The sequence below is a fragment of the Lissotriton vulgaris genome, chromosome 2_1 (assembly GCF_964263255.1).
Source record: "Lissotriton vulgaris chromosome 2_1, aLisVul1.2, whole genome shotgun sequence".
Taxonomy (NCBI): domain Eukaryota; kingdom Metazoa; phylum Chordata; class Amphibia; order Caudata; family Salamandridae; genus Lissotriton; species Lissotriton vulgaris.
The window spans coordinates 1,842,693,782-1,842,702,623 of NC_141687.1; positions in this window are offsets into that span (position 1 = coordinate 1,842,693,782).

Here is an 8,842-nt window from a genome sequence, read left to right on the forward strand (position 1 = left end):
CAAGGAGGGAATGAGGAAATATAAAATTTATGGTCGAGAAATGTTCCCTAACGTGTACCCCACCGTCTCCATGTACGAGCTTAAAGTGCATGTAATTTCCCTCCTGTGCCAGTTATGAAGACGCAAATACATTTGCGTCCAACGTTAACATGTCCTCTTTCAGATCCACCCTGAATGGGTCGGATATTCCGTTCCTAAATATGCCTTGCCACCGTCTTTGTATGGTGCACTTTCACGTATTCCTGGCTCTGTGCGAGTTAGGCCCTGGTTTCTGTCACCGAGCCTCTTTTCAAAGTCATCTCTGCCTCCCGAAACTGCAACGTGGGATGCCCTCCCCCGTGAACTCTGTCCTACTCCCTGCGAGGCGAGCGGAGCCTGGCTCGGCCTCCCTGCCTGCCAAAGACAGTATTTTACCTTCATGTTATCAGTATAGCAAAGCTCAGCTTCCCGAAAACACATTCCAGTCCAGTAGAATAGATAAACAATCCCCGCTGCAGAGCAAAGGGCCCGGCCTCTCTGTCTCCATGCAAGTAATTCATAGCTCCCGTTACCATGGTAGGCCCATGGCCCCCTCGCTTTACACACAGACACGTAGGCACATATGCACGCATTCATAGTCAGTATAGGATAGCCTCTGCCCAAGAGACCTTTTCTTCTAGATAATATGGTTCCCAAACATCAGATATCAGATATGATATAGGAACGAGTTGATCTGACATGCCAGACTTCTGTCTCTTTCCTCTAGTGTAAATGTCAAGTCCCCTGCACCCTCCAGCTTCATGCCAATCACACGTCATGCAGCTGCGCGCGCATCCAGACCTCAGATTTCTGCTGACATTGCAAGATTTTGCCATGTACCCACCCACTTGTGACACTTTCATATGACGTTTTCTAGCACACACCTCTGTACACGCTCTAGTTCACGCCCTCTGATTACGTATTGCTAACACGTGTGTGTTCTTATCTTGTTTCTCTCAGCTGTTACGCCTTCTGCATTGGTTTTCATTATGTGCATTAAGTATAAAAGTTATGTATTGTCAATAAAGTATTGCTCTATCCCTTCCTGAACCCCAGTGGTGTCAGGAATCCGATATCCGGTTCAAGAACCATTCCTTTTTAAGGAATAAAACCCCTAAGAACTTTAACACCACGGAATCTGCGTCTTTCTTTCCGATTGAGTTATTTTATTTTAAGTACTTACCTGCATAGAAATTAGGACGGTAATTAAATATTTACCACAGGGGGAAGACAGAGAGCGCGTGTTACCACTCGTATTCGGCTTATTCCTAGGGCTGTGGGGACTAAGCTACACTGTGCCCTTCATTCTTACCGCTGATGGTCGCAGTGACACTCCTCACAGTCCACTCGCTCCAACTCCTTCAGTCGCCCAAATGTTGAAATGAGATGCGCAATTACTTCCTGTAGGCGCGGCCCCACCGCTTGAATTGTGGGAATTGTAGTCTTGTCGGTACCATGTTTGCAATGCGATGGTGCATGGAATTCAATTAAAACGTGTGTTGAGTGTTTATGTATTTGGTTTATATATTTCAGAAATCTCGTTCAGTCCCTTAACTGCTGTGTTGAATTTCATTATTAACAGCGCTTCTCGCTGACTCAGTCGTGCATCCAGATCCCCTCCTCATGGATCCCTCTCGATTTTAGATAAAACTGTCCATTTTAATTTGTTTTTTTCATGATTTTTGCCCACCCAATGGTTCACTAGCGGAGCATTTTCTACTTCTCTGCGAATTCTTGACTTGTGCTGTGTTATTCATTGTCTAATTTCCTGAGTTGTTTTCCCTATGTATAACATGGGACAGGGGCAGACAATAGCATACACCACGTTCCTTGTCTTACAGTTAGTGAAGGTTTTGTGTTTCCATTTGATGTTATCGAAGGAAAAGACTGTATTTTCAATCGTTTCATCACAACATGTGCAGGTGCCACATTTATGACGTCCTGATGTTGGAGGGAAACCAAATAGGCTTCTCAAAGTGGGAACTTTTTCAATTGGCAGAGCTGCTCTAACAATGTGGTTTGCCACACTTTTCTCCTTTTTATACGCAAATAAAGGGGGTGATGCGAAGTCCTCGTGTAAATCTTTGAGCAAATGCCAATTAGATGTTATTAGTTTTCTATGTTGGTTTGCCACTGGGCAAAAAGTTGAAACACATACCAATCTTTTTAGGTCAGATTTAACTTTTCTCTCCAACAATGTTTCACGTGGCGTCCACAAGGCTCTTTTAAGAGAGTTTTGTAGAAGTTTTTTGGGGTATCCTCTTAGGAGAAGACGTTCCTTGAGTTGGTTTGCATGTTCAAAATAATCCTCTTTTCTTGAGCAATTCCTACGAATCCTTAGGAATTGTCCAAACGGTAGATTTTGTCTCAGACTCCGTGGATGATTACTTGAAAAGTGTAAGGCTTTATTTCGATCCGTCGTTTTGCGGAATAGGGTGGTACATAGGCCTCCTTCATGTGGCTCAACTTTGACATCCAAAAATGTGATGGATTTATTTGATGCCGTACAGCTGAATTTGATATCATTTGTTCGTGAATTCAGCCAGCCAACAAAATTGTCAAGGTCTTCACGTCCTCCAGTCCAAATAAGGAACACATCATCTATATATCGCATATAGTTAGATATGCAATCAATGTAAGGGTTATCCTTGTACAAGAATTTTTCTTCGTATAGTCCCATAAACATGACGGCCAATTCAGGGGCAAATGGACATCCCATCGCTACTCCCTTTATCTGATAAAAGAATTCTGAGTCGAAGGTGAAAAAGTTTTTTTGCAAAGCAAATGTTGCCAATTCCAGAATAAACTCAGTGGGTACTCTCATTGGTCTTTCTCTTGTTTCCAGAAATATTGCCAGCGTTTCAAGAGCCTGTTCTTGAGGGATCTGGGTATAAAGGGAGACAACATCGAGAGTGACCAATAGTTGTCTGTTACCATCTAACTGTATTGTCGCTGTTTTATGTAAAAACGCTGTGGTATTGAGATGTGCTGGAATTGTCTCAATGAAGGGTTTTAGAAAGAAATCAATGTATTTAGCCACTGGTTCAGTTAAGGACTCGCAGCCCGATACTATGGGGCGGCCCGGTGGATTGATTTCGTTTTTATGAATTTTGGGCAATACATAGAACACGGGGTTCTGGGATTTCTATTTTGTAAAAATGCCAATTCTTTTGGGCCTACAAAGCCTTGATCAAAACCTTTTTGGATGATGTCAAAAAGTTGATTTTATAGTTCATTAGTTGGATTTTTACCAATACGTCTGTAGCATGTGATGTCATTTAATTGCCGAAGAACTTCTGTTTTGTATCTATTGATGTCCCAAACTACCACTGCTCCTCCTTTGTCCGCCTGCTTAACGACAACTGTTTTATCATTCTTTAGAGTAAATAACACGTCCTTTTCTGCTTTGGCAAGATTGTACTGGACGTAATTCCTCTTTTTTTCAAATGCAGATATACCAGATAAAACAGTACGTTCAAACGTGATCACTTCTTTCGGAATTTTTGATCCTGCAGGGCAAAAAGTTGATTTCTTCCTCAGTCCAGTCACTTCTAGCTGATGATCCTCTGTGGTTTCCATAAAAAATGTTTTTAACCGCATTTTGCGACAAAACTCAAGTGTCTCTAATTTAATTTTGATTAAATCCGTGGGTCTAGATGGAACAAAACTGAGCCCTTTCGTCAGTATCGATGTTTCCACTGCTGTCAGAATCCGTTCAGATAGATTGAAGATGGGTAACTGATTTAACTCTTGTAGAACTGACGGCGGGTCCTCATTTCCCATGGCTGCACGAAACGTGTCCGTCCTCTCCCTCTCTGCTGGTCTCGCCCTAAAAAAGGCATCTGGTTTTGTTGTTGTGGTTGATGTTGTTCTTGTTGGTTACCCTGTCTATTCTGATAGGGTCTGGTCGTGGTGCCTGTTTCGCTACCCGAAGATGACGATGTGTCAGAAAAAGTAAAAAATTTCTGGCGTGACCGGCCTTGGTTATCTTGTAAGAATCTCCGAGAGTCAGAGCGCATATAAAAATCTTTATTCAAATACGGATAAACGGACTCCAAAGAAAAGTTTTTCTTGTCAAGGTCAAATTTATAGTTTTTTTGTGCAACTGTAAAGTCTTTAAATTCCAAGAGGGAGAGGACGGACACGTTTCGTGCAGCTCTTGTAGAACTGACGGCGGGTCCTCATTTCCCATGGCTGCACGAAACGTGTCCGTCCTCTCCCTCTCTGCTGGCCTCGCCCTAAAAAAGGCGTCTTGTTTTGTTGTTGTGGTTGATGTTGTTCTTGTTGGTTACCCTGTCTATTCTGATAGGGTCTGGTCGTGGTGCCTGTTTCACTACCCGAAGATGACGATGTGTCAGAAAAAGTCAAAAATTTCCGCCGTGACCGGCCTTGGTTATCTTGTAAGAATCTCCGAGAGTCAGAGCGCATATAAAAATCTTTATTCAAATACGGATAAACGGACTCCAAAGAAAAGTTTTTCTTGTCAAGGTCAAATTTATTGTTTTTTTGTGCAACTGTAAAGTCTTTAAATTCTAAGAGGGAGAGGACGGACACGTTTCGTGCAGCCATGGGAAATGAGGACCCGCCGTCAGTTCTACAAGAGTTAAATCAATTACCCATCTTCAATCTATCTGAACGGATTCTGACAGCAGCGGAAACATCGATACTGACGAAAGGGCTCAGTTTTGTTCCATCTAGACCCACGGATTTCGTCAAAATGAAATTAGAGACACTTGAGTTTTGTCACAAAATCCGGTTAAAAACATTTTTTATGGAAACCACAGAAGACCATCAGCTAGAAGTGACTGGACTGAGGAAGAAATCAACTTTTTGCCCTGCAGGATAAAAAATTCCGAAAGAAGTGATCACGTTTGAACGTACTGTTTTATCTGGTATATCTGCATTTGAAAAAAAGAGGAATTACGTCAAGTACAATCTTGCCAAAGCAGAAAAGGACGCGTTATTTACTCTAAAGAATGATAAAACAGTTGTCGTTAAGCAGGCGGACAAAGGAGGAGCAGTGGTAGTTTGGGACATCAATAGATACAAAACAGAAGTTCTTCGGCAATTAAATGACATCACTTGCTACAGACGTATTGGTAAAAATCCAACTAATGAACTACAAAATCAACTTTTTGACATCATCCAAAAAGGTTTTGATCAAGGCTTTGTAGGCCCAAAAGAATTGGCATTTTTACAAAATGGAAATCCCAGAACCCCGTGTTCTATGTATTGCCCAAAAGTCATAAAAACTAAATCAATCCACCGGGCCGCCCCATAGTATCGGGCTGCGAGTCCTTAACTGAACCAGTGGCTAAATACATTGATTTCTTTCTAAAACCCTTCATTGAGACAATTCCAGCACATCTCAAAGATACCACAGCGTTTTTACATAAAACAGCGACAATACAGTTAGATGGTAACAGACAACTATTGGTCACTCTCGATATTGTCTCCCTTTATACCCAGATCCCTCAAGAACAGGCTCTTGAAACACTGGCAATATTTCTGGAAACAAGAGAAAGACCAATGAGAGTACCCACTGAGTTTATTCTGGAATTGGCAACATTTGCTTTGCAAAAAAACTTTTTCACCTTCGACTCAGAATTCTTTTATCAGATAAAGGGAGTAGCGATGGGATGTCCATTTGCCCCTGAATTGGCCGTCATGTTTATGGGACTATACGAAGAAAAATTCTTGTACAAGGATAACCCTTACATTGATTGCATATCTAACTATATGCGATATATAGATGATGTGTTCCTTATTTGGACTGGAGGACGTGAAGACCTTGACAATTTTGTTGGCTGGCTGAATTCACGAACAAATGATATCAAATTCAGCTGTACGGCATCAAATAAATCCATCACATTTTTGGATGTCAAAGTTGAGCCACATGAAGGAGGCCTATGTACCACCCTATTCCGCAAAACGACGGATCTAAATAAAGCCTTACACTTTTCAAGTAATCATCCACGGAGTCTGAGACAAAATCTACCGTTTGGACAATTCCTAAGGATTCGTAGGAATTGCTCAAGAAAAGAGGATTATTTTGAACATGCAAACCAACTCAAGGAACGTCTTCTCCTAAGAGGATACCCCAAAAAACTTCTAAAAAACTCTCTTAAAAGAGCCTGGTGGACGCCACGTGAAACATTGTTGGAGAGAAAAGTTAAATCTGACCTAAAAAGATTGGTATGTGTTTCAACTTTTTGCCCAGTGGCAAACCAACATAGAAAACTAATAACATCTATTTGGCATTTGCTCAAAGATTTACACGAGGACTTCGCATCACCCCCTTTATTTGCGTATAAAAAGGAGAAAAGTGTGGCAAACCACATTGTTAGAGCAGCTCTGCCAATTGAAAAAGTTCCCACTTTGAGAAGCCTATTTGGTTTCCCTCCAACATCAGGACATCATAAATGTGGCACCTGCACATGTTGTGATGAAACGATTGAAAATACAGTCATTTCCTTCGATAACATCAACTGGAAACACGAAACCTTCACTAACTGTAAGACAAGGAACGTGGTGTATGCTATTGTCTGCCCCTGTCCCATGTTATACATAGGGAAAACAACTCAGGAAGTTAGACAACGAATAACGCAGCACGAGTCAAGAATTCGCAGAGAAGTGGAAAATGCCCTGCTAGTGAACCATTGGGTGGGCAAAAATCATGAAAAAACCAAATTAAAATGGGCAGTTTTATCTAAAATCGAGAGGGATCCATGAGGAGGGGATCTGGATGCACGACTGAGTCAGCGAGAAGCGCTGTTAATAATGAAATTCAACACAGCAGTTAAGGGACTGAACGAGATTTCTGAAATATATAAACCAAATACATAAACACTCAACACACGTTTTAATTGAATTCCATGCACCATCGCATTGCAAACATGGTACCGACAAGACTACAATTCCCACAATTCAAGTGGGTGGGGCCGCGCCTACAGTAAGTAATTTCGCATCTCATTTCAACATTTGGGCGACTGAAGGAGTTGGAGCGACTGAAGGAGCTGGAGCGAGTCGACTGTGAGGAGTGTCACTGCGACCATCAGTGGTAAGAATGAAGGGCACAGTGTAGCTTAGTCCCCACAGCCGTAGGAATGAGCCGAATACAAGTGGTAACACGCGCTGTCTGTCTTCCCCCAACAGCGTCCGATCCAAACGTAGCGCGAACGACTTGGATCTAAATCAGTGTGACTGTTGACAAAAAGAAGCTGAAACAAGTTTACAAGAACTCACGGGTAAGCCGATTAACGGCGTATGCAATGAGTGTCTGAAGATCCATTGTGGGTTGCATGTTCTGTGTTTATAAAACGGTGTATATATGTGTCTCTTTCTAGCTCCTCCCTCTTCTCTGCATTGGAATACAAGTTATTGACCTCTCGGTTTGGAGCCTTGACCCAAGAATTGAGGTAGGCTGAGGGGAGTAAGATGTTGGATAGGGGTGGCACAAGCCTCTTAGTGCAGATCAGAATTCTAAAGCGATGCTTTCTTTCTTTTTAGTTAATATTGGTCCTGAGGAGACCCCTGGCAATTACGGGGTTTGAAACGCGTCGACCGACCCAGTCCCGGGTCACTTTTGAAAAACACTCGATTCACAATTACATTTATAAACAGCACGAGGAGTGTTTCCTTTTCTTTGAACTTTACAAAGAATTATAAGTTGGTCCAAAAAACAAGGGTCATTTTTTGCATTTTGTACAGTATTATTGACACCGGGACTAGTATGTGTATGTATGAGTAGTGGGATGAATGTATGGCCAAGAGTGTTTGAATTTGAGAGCGTGTGTAATTTGCTGTGTATATTTATCTTTCACTGTTGTATATAAATGTATATAGTTTGAGAAAAGGGGGCGTGGCCAACAGCATGGGCGGTTAGGACGTGCCACAGCGGAGCTCCTGCCGAGCTGCCTCAAAATCCGACAAAATCCCGAAACTGTATCATCACCGAAACGACGGCTGGGAACCTGATGGTGTCCTGCACCAGCGGAGGGCGAGAAACGAGCAATATATTGGCGCTCAGGACGGAAAAATCACTCCGAAATCATCCGCTCGTGCGCCCGACTACACCAATATGGCGGCCGCCGGCGACTGAGCGAGCCGAGCGAAGTACAGGCTGGATCTTGGCCCCACTGCTCGGACCTGCGGAAGGTGGGTGGAAATGCTGTGAGCCTGCACACCCCGGACCGGCGCTTGCATCTGCCTCCCATCCCCGGCGGAGAGCAGCCACCACGGAGAGACCTACACCAAGATGGCGCCCGGAGTGGTGAGGGATCGCCGGCGGCGCTGAGAGCCACGATCCGGTCCCCCGACCCCCTGGCATAAGGAGATTGACTCCGGTGGTGGACCCAGTGGGGCGCTGCAGCAGTCTGGGGGCCGCGTTGTGAGCCACCCTTCCACCGACGGCGGGAACACCCGGGGAACGGAGGACTGGCCCCGCTCACTACGTTGAGACACGACCTGCATGACGGTGGGGACCAGTCGAGTCGCACCGTGGTTTTGACCCCTGTGGAGCAGCAAGGTACGTGCAGAGGCACGGCAGGCGCCGTTTCGCCTGTGATGACACTCCAGCCACTGTAAGGGAGACCGGCGGGGCCCCGGGACCCTCACAAACCACGTGACATTCAGGCGGGCAGTATGGCTGACTAGACGTGCCACACTGGAACTCCGGCCAAGCTGCCCCATATTTCGCCTGTAATCCGTCAAAACCGACCTTGCAGCGCTGCCAGAGCATACCTCTCATACTCTGAGAACGGGAGCGAGTTGCCTGAGAGGTCTCGGCCCTCCGGAGCCGGTGGATCGCGTCTGAGGAAGTTGA